At 33.3% G+C, this 23673-nt stretch overlaps 1 protein-coding gene across 1 annotated transcript in view; it reads right to left on the reverse strand.

Moving 5' to 3' along the window:
• Positions 1-1119: 1119 nt before the first annotated feature.
• Positions 1120-23673, reverse strand: part of LOC103576349 (uncharacterized) — an 83945-nt gene continuing 61391 nt past the window's right edge. The window contains exons 5-6 of the transcript XR_008403485.1: positions 5015-5221; positions 1120-1208 (exon numbers count right to left, since the gene is read on the reverse strand). The gene's annotated coding sequence lies outside the window, so the exon portion shown is untranslated. The remainder of the gene's footprint in view (positions 1209-5014; positions 5222-23673) is intronic.

Raw genomic sequence — 23673 nt, forward strand, 5'->3', positions numbered from 1 at the left:
AAATTTTTATTAAACAAAAAAAACTTGCATTTCAGATTTTTAAAAATTATAAAAAAATTTTGAGGCTGCCCCATCTTACCCAGCAATAAAAAAAATTTTGAAAGTCATATTAAGATTTTTTTAAATTTCAAAAACCAGACTTCGAAATTCAGTATCAAATTTTAATTTTCCAATATTTTTTTTGAAGCTGCCTATTTAGCCCGTTTAAAAATTTTGATATTCCTCCAAATAAAAAAATTAAAAACTCCACAAAACCCATTTTGCCCCAATCAGAACTGCGCATTTTACCCCAAAAAAAAAAAGTCACATATGTAAAATAAGAATAATTATTTTCCTCTCGAATTCGTTATTATACTACAGAAATATCGATCTCATACATTTATACCATCCATGTTATTATTAAAATATACATATATATATATTTATAGATAGTATATATTAATAATGCTACAGAAAAATGAAATACGTAAGAAAAATAAAAAAGTGTGTGAAGTGAGGGTGCTTTTTCACGAGACCATAGACATTCTCTTCATCCGTCATCTCCTCCATTCTCTCTTTCCCTATATATATATACATATATATAGCCACCCCCTTCCCGAGTTTCCCATCGTCCTCTATCACTCGCTTTATCTTTTTTTTTATTTTTTTCTGGCCTCGATATTAAAAATTTCAATATCCTAGCCCCAGGGGTGGAACACACATAATGTATTCAGGTGACGTCTCGGCCATTCTACGGGCGAGAAAAACGCACAGTTTTTCCGACGAATCGAATTCAAATCCCTCATACCCTCCCCTGACATATATACACCTACATACTGATATTTTTCTGTTTGTGCACATCGGCTGAGAAATCCCCTGAGATTTTATTTCTTTGTTTCACCTTCAATATTCCCCTCCCCCCTCACCCTCTATGGATCCCATCCATGTCCTCCCTTTCGCTAAAGCACTGACTACGGAGCTTTTTTCACATCACAAATCAAGCCCCTGCTTTACTTGCCTTAGGAGCGTAATCACTCGCGCGTTTACATTTTTGCACTTTAGTTAATGCGAATTCAAGAAATCACTTGCCAAAGACAATTATTTTTTTTACCTATTTTATTTTTTTTTTTTTTTGTTTGTGTTTTGTTGTGTTCTCGGGTATGGGCGCGTTTTTTACTCTTCGTTTAACTGTCATTATTACTCAGCTTCCGCGATGCCACTTTTTCCTCCTGTAAATAAACAAAAGAAAATATCTATTGAGAAAAATTATTTTTGCGATAAATTTTTTTTTTTTTTTAATAAAAAAAATTATCAGTATTTTTGAATGGTAATTAGTATCGTTATACTTTAGTATGTGTTTTTAACAATAAATTATTAAAAAAAAAAATATTTTGAAAAAATGAACTTGTAGTCTTTTAAATTTCCTACATGTGTATTTTTTTAGTTTTTTTTTTTTTGTAATTTATTTGTTGAAAAAAAAAATCCGAAAATTTTTAATTGTCTGCTAACTTCAGGATTAATTTTCAAATTTTTTTTTAAACAATTTAATTTGAAAAAAAAAAAATAAAATAAAAAAATGCACATGTAGGAAATCAAAAAAACCATAGGTGCATTTTTTTAAAATATTTTTTTTTTTAAATTTGTCGGGGTAAGGAGCATCGTACAGCGGGTATCTCTTATCGCTTCAAAATTTGGTAAATATATATCAAACTTATGAAAACATGACAATGAAAAAAAAAATTTTTGCAAATTTTTGGGGTCCGTTGTGCCCCAGGGATCCAGTCTCCCCTACTTGAGCTTTAGAAATTTTTAAAAATGAAAATAAAACTAAAGCAATATATTACATAAATAAGTATAAATATTATGAAGTTTGGTAAAAAAAAAAAAAGAAAGTAAACCCGCGGGTAGTGTCAGCGGTCGGGTGGCCTGAAATATCTAAACAAGTTAATGACAAAATTTATAGTTCTACAATACGCCCAGGAGGCTTTACTCGGCGGTTACGAGTTATAGTATAGGGGACTGATGCTCTGAACTCAACACGGGCTAGTGTAAGCTGAGTGCCAGCGACAGAAAATGGTTTAACATGCGCTTGGGAGCTAGAGGGATGACGGTGAATAAGAATCCTTTACATTAGGAAGCAAAAGCAGAGGCAGAGGCAGAAGCAGAAGTAGAAGTAGAAGTAGAAGTAAGAGCTGAAGATGAAGTATGAGGAGTAGAAGAAGAAAAGAAGCCAGAGGAGTAGTAGCGGGAGAATATGCTGCATATATCTGAGCTCTACGTCGGTATAAGGTCTTGTACAGGACTTTTTACCCTGTATAGTTGTGTCGTAATTTATGGATACCGTTCCCTTATCCGCAGGATACCAACTCTCCCCACACGTTCACTGTCCCTCTATTGATCCCATTTATGTATATATGATACAACGGGTGACGTTTAAGTCTTATCGTTTACTCTCTGTTTCTTTTTTTTTTTTTTTTAATAATTTTTATTCAAAATAATTGAAATATAAAAATTTTTTTATGGCAAAATTTCGAAAAAGTCGAAATTAGGGTGAATTTTTTCGAGATGAATTTTTAAAAAAATTTGTGCCCGACAATTGAAATTTGAAAAAATAATTAGGGGTTTAGGGGGAGGGGGCTTTGGTCTTCCTTAAATTATTGGGGGAGGGGGGTAGGAGGTGGTTGGATGAAGTCGGGACTGAAAATGAGTGTGAGTTTAAATTTGAAATTGGCGGGGAATAAAAGTGGTAGTTTTTTTAAGCTGTCAGTGGTTAATAAAATTTGAGAATTTGATTGACACCAAGTGTAGCAATGAAATCATTAGCCCTTTTCATTAGCTGGGAACCCGTCCGAATACTAATTCGGTAAGACGATCTTCAAGGTTGAATTATTCAAAAGTTCAACGACTCGTTTCCCAATTATACTCTTGATACCTTTTTTGTCATTTAAAGTCAATTTAAAGCGGGAATTTCATATTTATATTTAAAATAAATAAATTATCACGCTGGCTGACTATTTGTGGATTTTACTACTGAGATAATCAGATTTATTTTCAGTAGAAGTTAATTCCATTTATTAATTTTTGGACAATTAAATTTTTAAATTGCTCGTCTCCAATATTAAAATTGAAATAATTTTTTTAAAAAATCGTAGACTGAACGGAAAATTTTTTTTTGAAAAAATTTCAACTCTGAAAAATTTTTGAATACCACTAATTAAATTTTTTTAACTGACTGACTCTAATTAATCGCTAATTATCCACTTAATTTGCCAGTCATCAAAATTTCAATTTAACAAAAATAAAATTTCGATAAATTCCCGGGTTAAAAATTCAAATTTTATGATAAATTTTTTTTTAACGACTTCGTTTCTCAAAAAAAAAAAAAAAATTTTCTAAAAATCCAAAGCTCAATAAATTCAAATAAATTTTCTAAAAAAATTTCCTGGTAAAATTTCTTCAGGTAAAAAAATTCCAGTGAATAAATTAAAAAAAAAAAGTCAGTAGATAATTAGCAGAAAAAAAAAAAAATAAAAAATACCGCGGAATAAAAGTTATTTAGCTTACCCGTTACATGTTGAACACAACATAAAAATGGTTAGTGCGCAAGATGTAGATATGTGCGTGCACATGTACATAAATATATATTTATGTGCATATATGAGTGTGTGCAGAGAGTAGAGGAAAGTGTGTAGTCCACCCTTGGAGAGTAAGGGAGTGAGGAGTGAGTGTGCGCGAGGAAGAGGCAGCTCGAACCCTCGTCCTCCTCGAAAACATGAGAGACACACAACAGAGTGAGCAGAGGAGAAACAGACAGAGAGAGGAAGAGGGAATGAGTGAGTGTGGCGTCTCGTCTTATATTGATTTCTGTCCACAGCATCCCCTTGCTATTGAGCAGTGGAAAGAGGGTTTGTGTGAGTAGGCTGCTGTGGCTGTGGCTGATGCTGAAGCTCTTTATAGTACACTGCACACAACTGAGTAAGAGCCAGAGGAATGGAAGCCCTCAGGAGGGTAGTACTCTGTCACATTCAAAATCCTTCTCTTCTCTCTTTTAGTGTAAAGGCGCGAGGGCAGGGGAAAATGCTTTCCCTCTGTATCCTTTACTAGCTCACCATTCAAATAACAGGCAGCGTAGTCTCTGGTAGAGCGCAGAGGCAGAGGCAGAGTTGAGTTGAGTCGAGTTGAGTTGAGTTGAGTCGGTTGAGAGTAGAGTAGAGAGATGTATGGAGACTGGGGTGGGATGGGTGGGGTGATATAGAGGGTGAGTAGTTTCGTCCGGCCGAAGCACACCTCGATCGATTGGGCTTGTCCAAGGGTGGAGACCGCCGAGTGTGTGCCAGTTGCTATGGTAACTCACCCTCGCCGCGGGATGAAGCGCCATTGGCCGGCCTAGACTGTTCCAATACCTATTCCTAAATATTATTCCTCCATTATTTTTATTTTTACCATATTAATTAACAGTTTATTATTTTTTTTTGTCATGCATGCGTCAATTAATTTTAATTTAATTACGTTTATTTTTTTTTACTTAGTCCTTTTCCTTCCTAAATCCTTTGTCGGTATTATTATTATTTTTTTTTTAATAATTAATAGGGGAGTAGGCAAAGTGGGCATACAATTTTATGGAGGCCCATTTTGCCCCACCTTCCCCTAATTTAATATGAAAATTTACTAATTAATTTTTTTTATTTCAAATAATTTTGGAGTTCCCCGAATTCGAATAAAAATTTTTTTGAGTATTCAAAAAATTATTGCGGGAAAATTTGAATATATAATTTTTTTGTTTGAGATTTTAGTAAAATAATTTAAGACAAAAGTGGGCAAGAGAAATTTTTTGGAGTTTTTGAAAAAAAATTAATGGTCCGGAGAAAAAACTATTTTCTTGGATAGCCTTAAAATTTTTAAAATATCCATTCAAGTTTAAAAAAAAAAAATGAAGTTTATAAAAGGATCTCTGCCTCTCTCACTATATATATGGATGTTGGTTATAAAAATGTATAAATGTATAGATATATTTCAATAGAATATGAATACATACCAAGCTCTCGGTTATTTCCCGCGGGCTTTCCCTCAAACAACTGTTGCCATGGGAAAAAGTAATATCGTCGTCGTCAGTATGCAATTACTTCCACGTGATTGGTTTATCGGCTGCGTTGGTGTACTTTGAAAAACTGCGAAAAAAAATATTATAAAATCACAAGACTCGCGAGACACGACAGCTCGTTATTGGAATATGCCGGAAAATCTGAAACAAAAGAAATTAAACCATTATCTATCCATCCGCTAATTTCATTCCCACGCATCATACATTTACATACTCATATACATATTCATATTATTTACATACATACTAATCTATTAAAATTATCTTCTACTCGCGGATTTTCGTGGTTTTGCTAGAAAATTTTTGATAATAAAAAAATTTCTCTAAAATTTCAATTTTTTTTTTTATCTCGACTCAAGTTAATGAAAAAATTTTAACTCCTTTAGATGTCAATTTGTCCAAAAAATTTTATCTTACCACTGAGTCAATTTTATAAAAAAATTTAGGGGAGGGTGGGGCAAAGTGGACCTCCATACAATTTTATAGAGACCCACTTTGCCCACCCTCCTCTACTATTTGGAGAAAAAAAAAATTCCCAATCTCTAAATGTCTAAAAAAAATACCTCGTGACCTTTTTAAGGCCCCATAAATTAACGGCAATATGCAAATAGTCTGAGCACGAAATAAATGGATGATTTTTATCATCAAACTAAACGCAGAGGGTTCCAGCGTTTGCGGCCAGTTAAAAAGTAATAAAACAATTTAACCACTGGCATAACTAACAAGAATAAGAATAATAACTCTCCCTCTCCCTCCCCCATCAAAGCTCAAGTCTTCCATCGCTACAACCAAATCTCGTCTTTCCGTCACAAATACCTGCTGTTAATAACAAAAATCCCATATTCAAATTTCAAACTCATTTTTTTCATTGACGTGATTGGCAAAAGCTGGGCCTAATTTCGAATCAGATAAATCAGCATAAAAATTTTTTTCCTCTCATAGACATCCGTCTCCTATTCATTGAGCCCAAGGTGAGTCACTGCACCAGAGAAAAGAGTAGAGAAGGTCGTTATGTATACATATATAATATATATGTATATTAGCTTGGTAGCAGCTCCTTACCTCGGTGTTTTACTCCTACTTTGCAAGTAAAGCTAACGCGGTACTTTCTTCATTGACTCTTTCTTTCTACTACGCTCAAGCGTACTACGCGGCATAGTGAACGCGAGCACGCGCTCAAATACCCCCGCTTACTACTCGGCTCTGTTTTTTCTCTAATTATGAATGAAAACTTGCACAGTCTTTTATATACTTATATATTCACGCTAACAAGTTTAAGGTGTCAGTCAAGTTTCTTTTTTTTTTTTTTTTTTTTTTAATTAATTAATTAATTAACTAATTAAAGACCAAGTACTTGAATTTTCAAATAGTATTTTTTTTTTTTAAATAATTTAAATTGTCGAAAATGGACCCGTGGTTCAGAGACGTGGTTTAGATTTTAAGCAAAGGCAAGTCGATAAAAAAAAGTAATTATGAAATCTGAAGTATATCGAGATGAAAGTAAGACGAGTGTAAGTGAGGCACTTAAGGAGTTATTCAGTGACGTCGCACGTGGCCGGGCTCGCGGAAACGGTGCACTCATCGCGAAGCAGTTAGTCTGCGCACTTTGTTCCTGGATGGAACAACCCGGGAACTGGAACAGGGAACGCGACTAAGCACTGAGTCTAACGAAGCAAACACCAGTGTGCAAGCTATGCAATCCTCACATCCAGACATCTTTCAAAGTCAAAGGGTCCTTTGGGATGCTGATGAGCTATTTTATACCTCAAAGTCAGTCCATTAAATACTATACACTTTTTTTTTATATATATACTATTAATTATATTTTTTTCATGCTTGGTATTTATCATCAACGCGCTTCTGGTTTAAAATTTTTTTTGGCGGCAATTCAATTTAAATTTGAATTTTTTATAAATTGCAGTCTTATGGCAATAAAAATTTTCTGTATTTTGTAAATCCCATGATAATTATAACTGATGATTATTTAAGACTACAACCGGGAAATTTGAATTTTTAAAAAATAATTTCCACTTAAAATATTTTTATTACGTAAGCCGAAAAATTTATCGAAAAGAGATTTAGCAGTAGGATAAATAGAATAAAGTGGAGTATAGAAGACGAGACTAGATTCTTGTTTTTAAAAAAAAGTGAGGATAAAAAGCATTAGATTGACATTGCCCAGATAACTGGGTGTGCCAAAAGCGATTTCAGCAATCCAGCAGATCCCAACGCTGCAGTACACCAGTCACTCTGCACATAACAGCAGTCTAGAGTGTCTAGAGTCTAGATTTTCGAGTTTCAAGTATAGTACAGAGAATAGAGCTAGCTTTCCGTCGACTAGAGTGACGGCAAAGCGTTCATAAGCGTGAGGGGAGGGGGTGGGTAAGACATGGTAAGACAGCGGGCTGGTGCACGCTCGGGTTTTCAATTTTCGATGATTCCAGCGAATTCGGTGTAGCAGTAACAGGCGTCGGTTGGGTGGGTGAGTGGGTGGGTGAACACCGCGAGAAGCACTTGAACTCGGTTGCATGTGGTGCCCGCCACCCACTGGCAGCCTTCAGCTTCAGCATCGGCTTCAGCTTCAGCCCAACCTGCTTCGCTCTCGGATATGCTACGGTTTAAGCCCAACAAAGTTAGGACAAGTGTGAGCGTGTGTGTGCTGGGCGTGGTCTCTCGGTGGTCGTTGGCCAATCAGAGGCTGGCCACCCCCGACCCACGCGTCCACATCCACCCGACATACATATTGATCTCGTGGTCCTTGCTCTCCCGCCGTACTCTTGCCGTGCTCTACACCCTCTATCTCTGTCTCTACATCCTCTCCCTCTTTTTCTACCCGTCCCTTCCCGCTTTTCACTTCTGCGATCTCACCCACACAACGCGTACCCGCATCCCTGCGCCCGCCAACCACCAGAAGGTCGTCTGACCAACACCATCACCCTCAATTCTATTCACGTGTGTGAATATACACGCTTTTATGTTTACTCTGAGCCACCATTTTCAGACGTTTTTTTATTTACAAGGGTTTTGTTCCATGTTTTTCTTCACACGTAACTTCAGTTTAATTTTTTCTTTTGAATACAAAATTATTATGTAATTTTTGAGATTAATGTAAATTTTAAATTCAAAGCCGAATTTTTTTTAAGGGATATTTTAATGAATATTTAAAATAATTACATGTTTAAGTGGACTATTAAAACGGAAATTTAATTCTCTACAACTTTAGTACCTATAAAAAAAATTGTAGGACTGATATTCTGCGAGATATAGCCATATTAAGTCTCAAAATGATAATTTGGTCATTCCAAAATTTTCCAAATTCTTTAACTGGCTGTAACTTCTAAACCAGTGGCACTAGGTGATTTTTATTTTAGACAAAAATTGTTGGAAATTAAATTTCCTACAACTTTGGTTCAGTAACAAAATATCTTAGGGCCAATGGTTTAGGAGATAGAGCCATTTGAAGTCTTAATAAAAAAACTGTATATATACTTTCAAATTTTTGATTCCCAAATTCTTTAAAACGCAATAACTTCTTAAAAATCGGTCTTACGTGAATTTTTAATCAGACAAAAATTATCAGGAATTAAATTTCCTACAACTTCAATCCTTACAAAAAATATCCTAATATCAATAGTTCAAAAGATATAGCCATTTTAAATTTCAGAAAATCATTATATATATTAAGCCTATTCTCAAATTCTTAAAAACGCTCTAACTCTTAAACTAACGATCCTACGAAATTTTGTAATCAGTCAAATTTTGTAGAAAATCAAATTTCCTATCCAACAGAGTCATTAAACATCTATTTATCTCATTTCTCTTTAGATATCATAAAGTAAATAAATATCTTTCGTAAAATTTGAAAAATATTTACTCCCATAAAAAACCAATGAAATTAAAAATCCACTGGCTACAAAAATAGTTTTCTCCCATAAGCATTTATAGAAACTCCATTACTTTTATATTCTTCCCAGCTAATAATTTTCGATTCGCGTCACGTCGCTTGTCAGTTAACGCTCTTCCGTTTTCTTTTTTATCCACTTACACCTTTCCTTATCTATATATATAAACACAACTATAGACTATACACCGAAATATTTCCTTATCCAAGTATTTTATCATTTATCGTCGTTTTCGATTTTCCTCACCCGATCAAACTTCCGTTTATTTAAATCTCAAGTTTCGACTTCGTCTTCCATGCCCGTTTATATTTAAAATTTCAAACACCATCACATATGTACTACGTCACTCATTACTCCTCTATCTTCCTAGAAATAAATTTCCCAAAAAAAAAAAAAAAAAAAATCAAAAGTAAAACTTTCCGTTGAATTTTTTTCCATAAATTTTCGGGCTAAAATTGTCACTCAAATGTTTGGGTATTAAATTAAAAAGCAAACGGTTTGTGACAATGAGAGCGAATAACAGTCGAGTGAGTGAGGTCGCGAGGCCAAAGTGAAAAAAAAAAAATTTATATGTTAGAAGTCGGGAGTAAAACAAAAAAAAAAATGAGAGAAAAGCTGCAGGAATAATAACAAAGCGGTAGCCCCTACGGCGCGAAACAATGCAGTCGGCTAGGTAAAACAAAGGAATAAACATGAAAAGACAAAGAGGGAGTCGTTTGAATCCATAATTTGTCCCCGAGTTTCTTTGTTTTACCATATCGCCAAGTTTCTGCCCCCTGCCGGACCAATCTCTTATGAACTGACGTTTCTACCCCAAAATTATTGTCTTATTAATTTTTACTCGGCTTTATTAGCATAACCCTTTGTTATATATATTCATATTCTTATATTTCATTTATTTATATTTTCACTCTTTGAATTATTTAGTTGACGCGCTATTTTTTTATTTATTTTTTAAGTGAATTGAAATTTTGTAAAATCTTGTTTGTTTATAAGCTCGGAAATTTGAGTGTGGGATGGCATTAAAGTTGAGTGGATTGAAGAATGCAGGGTAGGGAGATAAAAAAATTCCTGAGAAAACTTGGCCGAGAAAACTCTTTTCTCATTATTTATAGCTAGTTGAATTATTCACAAGACTCGAGAAATTTTCCAGGCCAGGGTTAACTCAGGTCATTCACCTTTCAGTCTACTTTTTATTTATTATTTTAATTATTTATTATTTTTTTTATTTTTTTTTTTTTTTGGAAAAACAAATTCTTTTTTTGTTTGAATATTTTTTTGAGTTACAAAAGGGGTAATTTGGATGTTGGGGTAAAATTGGCCGACTGATATTTCAATGAAATTATTTAGAGACTTAATGAATATTGTGGAAATTTTTTTCGATGGTCCATTTTACCTCAATTTTATATATTTTTTATTTTGCAGAAATTAATTAATTTCAAAAATTTATATAAAAATTAACCATCGAAATTTTTCGGTAAATAAAAGTGAAAAATTTTTTATTCCTCTAAAAATATTTAAAAAATAAAAAATTTCGGAAATTAATATTTTTACTAAATTTAGTATCCACTAAAAAAATACACGTGCAGAAGATCTTAGTGATGTGAAAAAAAAAAATATAAAACTGGGGGAACATTTCCGATAGACATAAAGTCACGTAAATTTTAAAAGGGGGTTTTCGTCCTCATGTCATCTCAGACGATGGTGTGTAAAAAAGTGTTATATATAAGAGTAGGGTGGAGGAATATAAAGCGAAAAGGGTTACTTCCACATGAGACGACAAAAGAAATAGATCTCGAATTTCCATGGACCTTCTTCCGTTCTCATTGCGATCTCTCGTCCTTATTTAAACTTTTTTTTCTCCGTAATACTGCCACGGATGTCTTCTATTAAGGGAATGCCTTGACGAAAGTACTTCGAGGCACATTCCGACGACATTCGCGCTGAATTCTCGAATGTCAATTTCTTTGCCGTGTCTATTTAACGTATGTTCTTTGCACACAGATGTGCATACTAACTATAAGTTCATACAGAATAAATTATTTATTTCGCCATTTTCATTTTTCCATTTAGTATAAAATTTGAAACTTTTATTAACTCACGAAAAACCACACTTTCAACTTTGCTGGAATTTCTTTTAAATTTCAAATTTTGCCGCCGAAAATTCAAATAACGATAACTTCTGAATTAATAATCGCATGACAACTTTTGAGCACAGTTTTGGAAACGTCAAAGTGTGCTCTTTGAATATATATCACCATTTTTAACAAAAAAAATTTATTGAATGCCCTTATGCTAATTTTAAAAGCCGAAACTTGAATTTTTTTAAATTTCAAATTTTGCCGCCGAAAATTCAAATAACGATAACTTTTGAATTAATAATCGCATGACAACTTTTGAGTACAGTTTTGGAAACGTCAAAGAGTGCTTTTTGAATATATACAACCATTTTTAACAAAAAAAATTTATTGAATGCCCTTATGCTAATTTTAAAAGCCGAAACTTGAATTTTTTTAAATTTCAAATTTTGCAGCCGAAAATTCAAATAACGATAACTTTTGAATTAATAATCGCATGACAACTTATGAGTACAGTTTTGGAAACGTCAAAGAGTGCTTTTGGAATATATACAACCATTTTTAACAAAAAAAATTTTTTGAATGCCCTTATGCTAATTTTAAGAGTCGAAACTTAAATTTTTTTTTAAATTTCAAATTTTGCCGCCGAAAATTCAAATAACGATAACTTTTGAATTAATAATCGCATGACAACTTTTGAGTACTGTTTTGGAAACGTCAAAGTGTGCTCTGTAAATATTTACCACCACTTTGCTAAAAAAAAATTTTGCAACCCCAATAATTTGAAAGTAAAAAGTATAACTTCAATTTTCAAACCGTTTTCCTCTCAATGCTCCATAAAAAAATCCCCCATAACATAAAAAAAAATAAAAAAATTTATTCAGCAAAATAATAGAGCAAACTGAGCATAAAAAAAATAGCATATATGAATTTATAATTTCCCATGCATCAGAAAATAACTTCATAGTTATTGAGAAAACACTATAGTGCACGAACCCTTTGCTTGTTCGACTGTCATTCGCGTCATATAAATCAAAATCAGTTGCATTGTAAGTCTCGAACGAACGAGGATATAATAAATAAAAAAAAAAGAATTCGGTCAAGCCAGGCAGCGAAACAATCACCTCGGGTACATGGATCTTGGCGCCCAGGTATAAAAATATCGCCGAAAAAATATACATATATGTATACAATAATAAAAATAATATTTTATATATATGTAGATGGTAAGTGCCAAAAGTTTAGAGCCTCGTTTGGGGTTTTACGTATCGGTCGGATATACATATGTATGTCGACCGAGGGTACAATGTATTCAAATTGGAAAGAAGGAAGAAATAAAAAAAAGGGTTGCCCTTTCGACGGATGATGGGTAAAAAATGCGACAGACTGGTTAACGAAGCGAGATGGTCCATTGAATAGCGTCTCAATGGGATGGATGCTGCCGCTGGATGCTTTTTCACGTATCCATTATTGTTATTATTATTATTATTATTATTATTTATATGTATCCAATGGATATATTATGTATATACATGGTAGTTTAGCTGTTTGTGTTTGCGTTAACTAGCGAGATGTGTCCCACGAACATTACCATATGTCACAAAAGATTATTTTATAGTTTACTATTTTTTTTGAATATCGCGCTTTTCTATTGGAAATTTTTTCATCGGGCTCATTAGTGGTTGGTTGGATAATTTTGCTTGGATTTGAACTCTTATGGGTGAACTGACATGAAAAGTCGATTTGATATATTTATTTGTTTCTATAAACAGCAATTCGGAAGGTAAAATTTGAAATTTTTTAAAAATTCAAGGGTTGATAATTTTTATTATTATTAGGGGATGATAAAGTTTTTTTTTATTAAAAGTAGTAATATGTACTTACAGAGCATACTCTGACGTTTCTAAAACCGTACTTAAAATTTATTATTTGATTATTATTTTAAATTTATCGGCTATTTGAATTTCGGCGGCAAAATTTGAAATTCTTAAAATATCCAGGTTTGGCTTTTAAAATTATTATAAAGCTACTAAATAATTTTTTTTAATGAAAAATGATCATACATACTTATAGAGCATACATTGACGTTTCCAAAACACTACAAAAAATTTAATTTATGATAATTATTTCAAAAGTTATCCTTTACCGTAATAAGATTCTAAAAAACTTGAATTCTAGAATTTAAACTTTTGGCCTCTTTCAAGTAATTACTGGGCAATAAAAAAAATTTTCAGTTGAAATTAGTTCTATATCTTCGGAATATATACTTAAACGTCTATTTATTCGAAAAATTACTGATAAATATTTTTTTATAACAAAATAAACTTAAAAGTGAATAAATTAGTCGGCTTTATATCATCTTTTAATGGGAAACAAATAAACCGAATGAGACAAAGAGAAGAGAGATAAAAATGTAAAACAGGTAGCAATAGAGTTGTAAATTTTAATCGAGCCTTGAAGCTCAGGAGTAGCAGCAGCAGCAGCAGGAGTGGCAGGAGTGGCAGGAGATTCTCATTAAAGTAAAAGTTTGCGTTGGCAATGACGGTTCTTTGCTCTCGCTGGTTGTTTTCTTCCTTAAGCTAAACGAACAAAAGAAGTCTGACACGTTTCAAATGAACGCGCTACTTGTTGCTTAGACAAAGACTTGCCGGGGGTCGTAGGGGGTTGGGGCTGGGGTTGGAGCCAGGGCTGGGGGTTAAATCTGTGCCGTTGAGCGAGCGAGGTAAGAATGAGCGAGGATTGAGCCAGCGGAGAAAGAAAGACGAAAATAAAAGTTAAGTGGAACGAGAAAACTGAAAGTAAGTAAAGAACGAGGAAAGAATGATGGTGGCAGTGCACCGCGAGCAGTCACCACCCGCACTAGGGGGGAGAGAAAAGTCCTCAGTGTCGGAGCTTCGTCTTCTTTTTCATTTTGTTTTCATTTTGTCGGCGCGAGCAAGACGACGGGGTTCAAGAAGTCGCAATTAAAAATATAGTTCAAGGTTGTCACTCCTACCGTCGCTGAGCCAGAGGCTCAGTCTCTCTCTTTCCTTCGGAAATTGTGTCACCGAGTTCTTTACCCTTACACTCCTTCTTTTTTACTTTTTCTTACTATCATTATTATTATTCTTCTTCTTACTTTACTTTCACTCTTAAACGACGTTTTCATTATCTTCCGTCACTTAAACATTTTTTTTTATTTTAACTTACAGAAAACTTGTTGAGTTTTCGTTATTATTATTTTCGTTTTTTTTTTTTTTTTCTGAGCTAAAAAGTTTTATTTTAATTAACAGGCTCTATATTTGTTTCAATTTTTATCAAAATTAGGCTTTTTATCTTTTTTCCAATAACTCTTTCTAACTATCGATGTAAAAACCAGACAAAATCAAAGACAAGACCAATAATTATTGGTTTTTAATTTTTATTCCAAGTACTTCAAATAATCATTAATTCGAAATTTTGATCCCAAGTACTTACAATAATCATTTATTAGAAATTTTGATCCCAAATACTTTCAATAATCATTAATAAATTTTTGATCCCAAATACTTCCAATAAACTTTAAGTCGAAATTTTGATCCCAAGTCTTCAATAATTATTTATTCGAAATTTTGATCCCAAGTACTTTCAATAAATATTAGCTCGAAATTTTGATCCCAAGTACTTTTAATAATTATTTATTCGAAATTTTGATCCCATACTGCCAATACTCATTGGAAATACTTCCAATAATTATCTACTCCCAATTTAAAAAATAAAAATTGACCATAAATATATTTATAAATATTTTCTGATACAAATCTACATACATATGAATACATAAAAAAAAATCATTATTGATTGATTTCTTTTCCTAGCACTCAAGTTATGCGTCCCCACGTATAAATAAACGCTGAGAAAAAAAAACGGCCTTTCACCCTAACTAAAAAATATAATCTAGCAGGTATCTGCCACCTATATAACTTAACCTATACCTATATCTATACCTATATAGATTGAATATCGGAATTATTTTTTATTTTTCCATCTACCTGAGATGCGGAGACATCCCTACGGATTTACTCTCCCAATGTCCCAGTATCCCTTTATAAAATCCTGCACACGGATACACCTATCACCGCGGAATACTGTACAGAGCTCACCTGTGTCGACTACAGGATTATATTTGTCGTAGCTTGGCACCCTACTGCCTGCAGGTTTTTCTCACTGACAGAAAAATACACCGTGCGAAAGAGACGACCCGACGGTAAATAAAATTTGTTTGGAGTAAGACGGCAATAATAGAAAAAAAAAAAAAAAAAAAAAAAAGTACCTACCCAAGCTCTGACAATAGAAAAACAACGTTATTGGCTTTTCACAATAGTATTTACCGAAAATAACCAATTTGAAGGGATAATCAGTAACTCGTGGCACTTGAAAATAATAAAATAAGTGTTATAATTCCCTTACAACAACTACTCGAGCCATTACTACATTTTATTACTAAATCCTGACATTTATTATTTAATGGCATTCTGTGTATTTTACCCCTTTAGTCGTTAAAACTTAAGTTATTTCAATTAACTCGGAAATTTAAATTATTATGTTATGGAAAACACTTAGCAAATTTTTGTTTCGGTGATTTTTTTTTTTTTTTCTATGAAAAGAGACTCAAAAGAAGTGGAAATGCTTCGAATTTTTATGAAAATATTTTAGAATTTTTTTTTCTGCCAGTTTGAAAAAATCTTTTTGTGAAAATTTTCAGTTTGATGTTAAAATTTTGGTAATTGAACATTTTCGTAATTTATTGAAGTGAATTTGACCATAATGGAAAATTTACTAAAATTGCATAAAGAAAATTTGAGAGGATTTTACTGAAAATTGTGAAAAATGCATTTATAATATGATTTTTCTTGAAATCTATGAAAAATGAATTTTTGGTGGAAAATTTCCATTAAAATTTTTTAAAATGCATTGTTGTTGAAAAATTTTCCAAAATTTGTACGGCATGCATTTTCAAAAAAAATTTTCCTGAATACTGAAAAATGTATTTTTATTGAAAATTTTTCCAAAAAACATGGATTATAAAGCATTTTTAACCAAAATCCAATCGAAAACATTGCAAAATGTATTTCCATGGTTTATATTTTCCATATTATTTTCCTGCCCGGAAAATGACGAAAAAAAATATCAATAATTGAAGATTTGAAAAAGAAATATAAAATTTAAATATAACAATCCAAAAAGCCAACGGCAATAGTTTTTTCCTCGGAACTTTTACCTTTGGGAGATATTTCATGATCATGAATCCTCTCTGGGTTCTACAGCTCGTCAAAACCGTCCCTTGTATTTGGATTTATTCTCGAGGGTGATCCTGACGATCAGAACCAGAAGAAAAACGCGAGAAGGAGAAGATAAAGGAGAAGAAGACGAAGCAAAAGCAGAAGCTGAGGCAGAAGCTGAGGCAGAGGATAAAGTAGAGAAGAGTGAGGTTGAAATTGGGGTGTTTTGGGTATGGGAACGGCGTGCTTGCAGACTTGAAGGAGGTCGATCGTTGACGGGATAGGACGTGCCTTCATTTGTTTCAACGGGTACGTCGGTGGGTGGTTACGTCACGCGGTGTGCCGTTGGCATGGTAACCCTCTGGGCTCAAGACGAGAAGGGGCTTTATACTACATTCTGTCAGTTATAGGACGACGTACGAACAACGATACGACGTTGACATCGAGAATGCGTGCGCATCTTGCTCTCTTGTGCTTATAGTTCCGTTGTCTTCTCACACCACCCTTATCTCAAATACATTCTGGCCCACACCACCTCATTCTTCACCCACCCATTCCACCCCCTAAACATCATTCACCCTCCCGCCCTTTCTTCTTCCGCTGATCCCCGACTCACGATCCTCTGCCACGACAAACTCGTCTGATAACTCAGAAATGTCCAGACTCATGTTTTTTTCATTCCGTCCCACAAAAATAAACACAAACTATTTTTTAATCTAAATCTTTATCGAAATTCCACAAAATCATTCTTTAGGTCAAACTTCAAATATTTATAACTCCCGATCTAATCATTTTAGAAAGTCGATCAAAAAAATAAAATTACAGTCCAAAGTCTTATCTCTCCCCTGAAAAAATCCAATCTGCCAAATTCCCACCCCTAAAAAAGTTACACAGCCATCAACAAAAAAAATACCCAGAAAAAAATCATTTTTCGAACTTTGAACCTCGACACTTCTCATAAAAAATTTTTTAAACAGATTTTAATTGCCACCATTCGAAAGCTCAGACTTTTCTCCATAAAGTACTTCTTTGGATTTATTTAATAACTTTTTTTTCTCTCAGCAGCCCAAGCCAAGTAAACATCTAGCGCATTGAAGTTTACGAAATTAACCAAAAATGAGTTTTTAAAGCAAACAAATAGCTAAATATCAAATATTTGTTAACAACCTGGATAATTTTTATTGTACACTCTGAATAGTGACTGTAGCAGTAGTAGGGATTGTAGTACAGAGGTAAATTTAAATTAGTTTCAAGTTAACTCGAGCAATTGGTGGCGTCTACTTCTCTCTCATCTACCTCTGGATCCTATATATGTATGCATGGAGTTTCCCATTTTGCCTCATCCTTTATCGTGAGGTTGGCTTGCCTCTGACGCAGGAACGTCGTCAGCCGGGTCTTCCGTTCCTTCTACCCTTCATCCTCATCATGTCGACTCAACGAGCCCCAGCAGTCAATATGGAGAAGTCTCTCTCTCTCTCTCTTTCTACATATACATATATACACATATATACTGTGTTACACACTACACACTATATACATCACATATATACTATTATTTACTTTGAACTATGTACAAGGTACTTGCTTGAAGGCAGTTTCAAACTCTGTCGTAGAAGGGTTTCTTTGTAGGTTTCGAATTGTTCATGAAGCACTATTAAATCACTTTGAAAAAACTATTAAATATAAATATTTATTTTTAAAAACCAGGTCCTAGTTCTTTTTCTTGCACCGAATAATGAAAAAACTGCCCAAATGAAAAATTTTTAGTCAGCCAACTCACGATGTTTCGGATATTAATTTAAATAACGCGGGGTATTAATAAGGAAATTTTGAAATTAACTGGCTGTAATTGGACAGAATGGAAGGTACATTTATAGATGTGTAAGGGCGTGAATATTACCGGAAATTAAAATTTGCTGCTACATTTATTCCTTGTTATCCGCGGCGTTGATTAATTCTGAGAAAAATTATTTTATTTAGTTATGTCATTTTTTTATTGTAAAAACTGAATTTTAAACAAAATATGAAATTTAATAAAAAAAACTATTTAGCCCTAAAAACTGAGGTAAGTTGGGCCCAAAAATTTCAGTGAAAATTTTTTTCCACATAATTTCGAAACGAACATCTTATCCTCTATATCCGTCAGTATTTTTTTTTTTTTTTGAAAATGTCTCATATTGCCCCGGTTTTCCTTCAATAAAGGACCTAGATGGATAAGGAAGTAAATGAAAGAAATGAAAAAAAATTTAAGAAGCATTTGAGCATATGTCTTTTGCATGGCTTGCGTACTGAGACGTTTCGAAGCATCTTCGACACATGAATGTATATAAATGTACAAAATATATAAATATATATGTGTGTATGTGCAAATAAAATTGCCTGCTAGCGTTTTCATCCCCAAAGGCACACGACATCCATATACCGAATTTTCTCGTTCTCGCTTACTCGTTTTCTTGAATTTCTCGTACGTACTCTACTCAGTTGTCAAGAATACTATGCAGTGTAGTCTGTAGTGTGTTGTGTGCATGTACTACTTATGTAGTGCTTTTGAGTGTATTGGGCACGTCGACGGTTCAGCTTTACTTTTGCTACTGTACTGGCGCTTCTGGGAGGACTTTGAATTGGTTGCCGGCGGCTTAACGTCTCTTCCACATCTAGAGCGTTCTGGTTACTATGCCTTCTCTTATATGTTATGCCTTTATGTATATGTACTTCTATACGGACTACGTTTCTCTAGCTTACGCCAATATGTGCCAATTTTCCTCTATCCCAATTTAAATCGCGATATATTAAGCTTTAATAATCTCTGCGCTTGTCATTTATCTTTCAACTTTTTTAACCCTACTTTTATTCATTAATTAATTATCGTAATTATTATTATTTATTATCATCGCTATCGTCGATAAACAGTCGGATATCAGAGCTAACAACGTTTCTCTTAATTAATTTTTTCAAATATTCAAGTCAGAATTTAAAATTCTAAAAATCACTAATTTCGAAATTTGGTCATCTGAGAAATTAACGCAGGACAGAATTTTTTTTTTAGTCTTGTCATCCTTTCAAAAAATTTTTTAGAAAAATTTCCATCTACAAGGTTTTGAAAAAAAAAAATTTCAAATTTTTACCGAAATTTGAAATTTAAAAAATCCATAATTTCGAAATTTTGTCATCTAAAAATTTTTTAAATTTCTTGTACAAAATCTTTCTAATAAATTTTTCAAAAAAATATTCATCTGTAAAATTTTGAATTTATAAATCGGAAATAGTGAATTTTGATAATAATAAATAAATATGAATCTAACGATAGTAATAAATCAAAAATAAAAAAGTACCGACGGACAACTGACCTGAGAGTTGTTTAGGCTAACCCTTGACCCCAGTGACCGTACTCGTGACCCAGAGCCGAGAGTATAAAAAAACTCGAAATACCCGAGTTCGACTACAACCACGACAACAGGAAACAGAACGAAACCGGCTCTGGGCACTCGTGTGACCTACACTCCTCGCAAATAACAATAATAATGTGCGCACGCGGTCACTCCTTCGTACGTCGGCACGAGCCTGATTTATGCTCTCATCTCCGAAGCGGTTTTGCCCATCATTTATGCTCATTATTTATCACAATTTCACTTAGTGTATACACGACCTGATATTTCTAATGCCGTCACTTGAATTCACACATATTTTAACCCACTATTTCATTACTTTCATATTTATTGTTTACGTAATTAGATTTAATATAGTCAAATGACTTTTTTATGACCAGTGGTCAAGCTCGCTCGCAGTGGGCGGTCCCGACCTTATTTTTATATATTTAATTGTCCGAAAATGACCCTATTATGGCCAAGAACCCAAAGAAATTATATATAAATATGTTTCTGGACAATAAAGTTATTGGCGCCGTAAAAAATTCAGTGCCGGAAAATTATTTTTCGTGGAAATTAAAATTTTATTGGACAAAGAGGGGGGGGGGTGAAATTTAGTAGTTTTGTCGCAAGGATTTATTGGAGACACATTTATTCGAATTTAATGTCAGATATTTCGTCGCGAATGATAGTGGGAGCAAAGTGAATGGAAATGTGACGAGTTTGTCGGAAAACTCTATCAAAAAGTTTAATTTCGATGTCTCATGAGATAAAGAAACATCTTAAGTATAACAAATTTTGTGTAACTTGGAATGCTACTTGAATTATAAATATTCTCATATATTTAATATGAAGCTAGTGCAGTTTTGTACTTTTGTCAGAATTTGAAATTCGGTAACTTTTTTTCTAATTATTTTAGCGAAAAAAATTTTCCACAAAAGTTGTAGCCAGAATTCCAAACTTTCAAACGCGCGAAACCGATTTTCAAAAAATTAATTAATTAAACAATTATTTACTTATCATTAAAAGTAAAAATATTCAAAAAAATTTTGTTCTAATTTCGAAGCTCGAAAACTCTACTTTTTAATTATTTTAAAAAAAAATTTCAAAGACATAATTTGTAGTTTGAAATCTCAGCTTTCGAACCCCGTTGCCCGATTTCAAAAAAAAAATTTACTCAAATAATTACAAGCCAACAAATAAAATCATGGAGTCGAAAAAAATGAAAATCAAAATTTCAACGGTCGCAACTTTTATGAAAAAATTTTTTTTTCGAATTTTAAATTTCATGGCTCGAAAGATGAGACTTTTTGCCACAAAGTACATCTCTGGCTTAATTTTATCAGTTAATTAGACTTACCTCCACTTAACTCAAAAGTTGTAAACAGACAAGACAAACTAAAAACAGCAAGTAAAGTATAACATATCCGATGTTACTGGCATGATGCCCTCGGAAAGACTAAAAGTGTAAGGGTTAAAATATTCTAGAATATATAACTAACTCAAACGCATGCATACATAAAATAGGGGGTACCATGTGACGGGGCCCCGACACGCGGATCCATTGTGCGTCTGTGTGTTTGTAAGTTTTTTTATTCGGTCCCAGGTGGGACCCCCTCGGGTCCTACGCAAGTATATAGCTTCTACATACATTCATTCCTTCATTCGTCTTTCGTCCTTACCTGGATATGAATGGGGTGCTCATGAGCAGTCTCTGACTTTGGATCAAACTCAACTGTACCCTCTTCTCTTCTCCAGTTTACTCTACTCTACTCTACTCACCGTCTGAATGCATTGACGCCAGGTTTATTGGTTATCGTAATGTGATTTTCATGAGCAGATTGCCCGACGACGCATCATATATTCTCAATAGACGTCGTATTATTAATGATCGTCTAAAAATATCTATATACTCGAGGATTAATAGACACAGTGTATACATATGGATGTCGTATATATAAATATACATAAATCTGTTTATGTAACACTGATTTATAACAAAGCGATTTTTGCCGGAAAATGCGATTTTATGCTACGGTTTTACTGTCATCAATAATTGTCTTGTTACTTTTATTTTTATCGCTCATAAATTTTTTTTTTTTTTTAAATAAACACTGAAATTTTTATGAAATTATTAAATTCAGTCTAACCCGAAAATTTTGTAAAAAAATATTTATCCAAAATGGCTCTTGATTTTTTTGTACTATTGGGAGGGGGGGGGGGTTGAAGTTGAGAAAACTCCCTTAAAAGTTGAAGTAAAATTAAAAAATTGTCTAAAGTTGTGTTGAATAGATAATTTATAAAGTCGCAAATAGAGCGGGAATTTTTCAAATGATTTAAATATTTTTATCGAAAGGGTTTGATCTATAAACGGCAAATGAACTCGTCAGGATACTGGTTCTCGGGATTAGAATTGGAATTGTTTTTCCAATGCCCGGGGCAGATGGAGAAATAGAATTAAAAAAATAAAAAACGGATTCGCGTGACTACAACAGGATCGAGAACCCTTTGGTGGGGCGGAATAGTGAAATGGTGAAAAAGTTGTAGTGAAGAGCCCGTAGGACTTAGTTAAGACGTCAGACCGGGCATGACAATGAGGTCAGCCATGCATGCCTAGGTTTCGCACCTTTTTAACAGTACCTATATGCATGTATATAGAAGGATAGAGGCACACATTAAATTTGATTCTTATCTTCGAGGGTACTCGATGGGCTCGTCGATTTTGGAGATAGTCCGAGTTACTGCAGTATTCTCGAGGGTACTTGATGACAGCCAGCTAAAACCCGACGGCACTATTATGTGCTCCAAAGGTTGCGCTGATCGAGAGCTCGACTTTACGCTTTCGATAGTTATCCTTTTTGGTTAACATAAAAGCGCAATTGATGGCTAAATTTATTATTTATTTTTTTTACTTTGTCTACAAATTTAATTTCAATTAAAAATTTCATGAAATTAATTTTCGTTCGCGGGCAAAAAAAATTTAAAAATGGCGCTTTGAAAATATTGAAAATTAAAATTTTTTTGTAGAAAATTTTTAACTGAAAAATGTTCGCAAATTTTTCTGAGCTTGAGAGAAAAAAAATTTTGGGGAATAAAAAGTGGAAAAGTGGGATAAATGGACCCTTGAAAATATTAAAATTAAAATTATTTGTAAAAAATTTTCAATGAAAAATTAAATTTTTTTTTTAAATGAATAAATTAAATTTTTTATTGAAGATAATCTTTTAACAATAGACAAAAAATGTAACAAAGTAACCCAATTGTAGATGAGACATTGTAAGAAAAGTATAAAAAAGCATCTCGGGGTCATGTGACGACAGCTGCTGTTTCCGTTCTACTTAAATCTAAAAAATGCAAATTGTATATATATATTTGTTGAAAGGCAATAACGGTTTTTCGCCGCGACTATTTAGCTGTAGATTGACGTGACGAAAGTTGAGATGAGAAAATTTGGGACAAGAACAAGGAAGACAAAGCGAGTATGTGAGCTACAAATATAAATTTGAATATCGATGCCATTGAATTCGATCGAAGGGTCGCGATACTTCTTTTCAGGGACTAAAAAGGGTTGCAATTTAAATATTCTCACCGGGGTAACTAGGTATCTCGGGGCGTGCCTCCTCTTTCAGCCTCTCGTATATATTTTTTATATTATTTGTATACTCGAGCTGAGTACTGGCTTTGTACTTGCCATCAAAACCTAACACCCAACCACCGAGACCCTCAGGCAATACATTTATTATTCTTCATTTATAATCAGTTGCACTCTCGGTATCGGGTCCCGACTTTTCCATATTAAATTTAATTTATTAATAAAAATCAATATCCACAAATTATTTCGGGTCCCACTCCCTTTTGCTGTTTTTTCGTTATTTTATTTTTAATTAATTTAGACATTTGATTTTTCAACGGCCCATTTTGCCCCCGTTCTTATATTTTATTAATTATATTTTTTTTTCATTAATAAAAGTGACATTTTTTTTTTTTCAGAAATTCAAAGTTTGGGGA

The sequence above is a fragment of the Microplitis demolitor genome, chromosome 4 (genome assembly GCF_026212275.2).
Source record: "Microplitis demolitor isolate Queensland-Clemson2020A chromosome 4, iyMicDemo2.1a, whole genome shotgun sequence".
NCBI classification, from domain to species: domain Eukaryota; kingdom Metazoa; phylum Arthropoda; class Insecta; order Hymenoptera; family Braconidae; genus Microplitis; species Microplitis demolitor.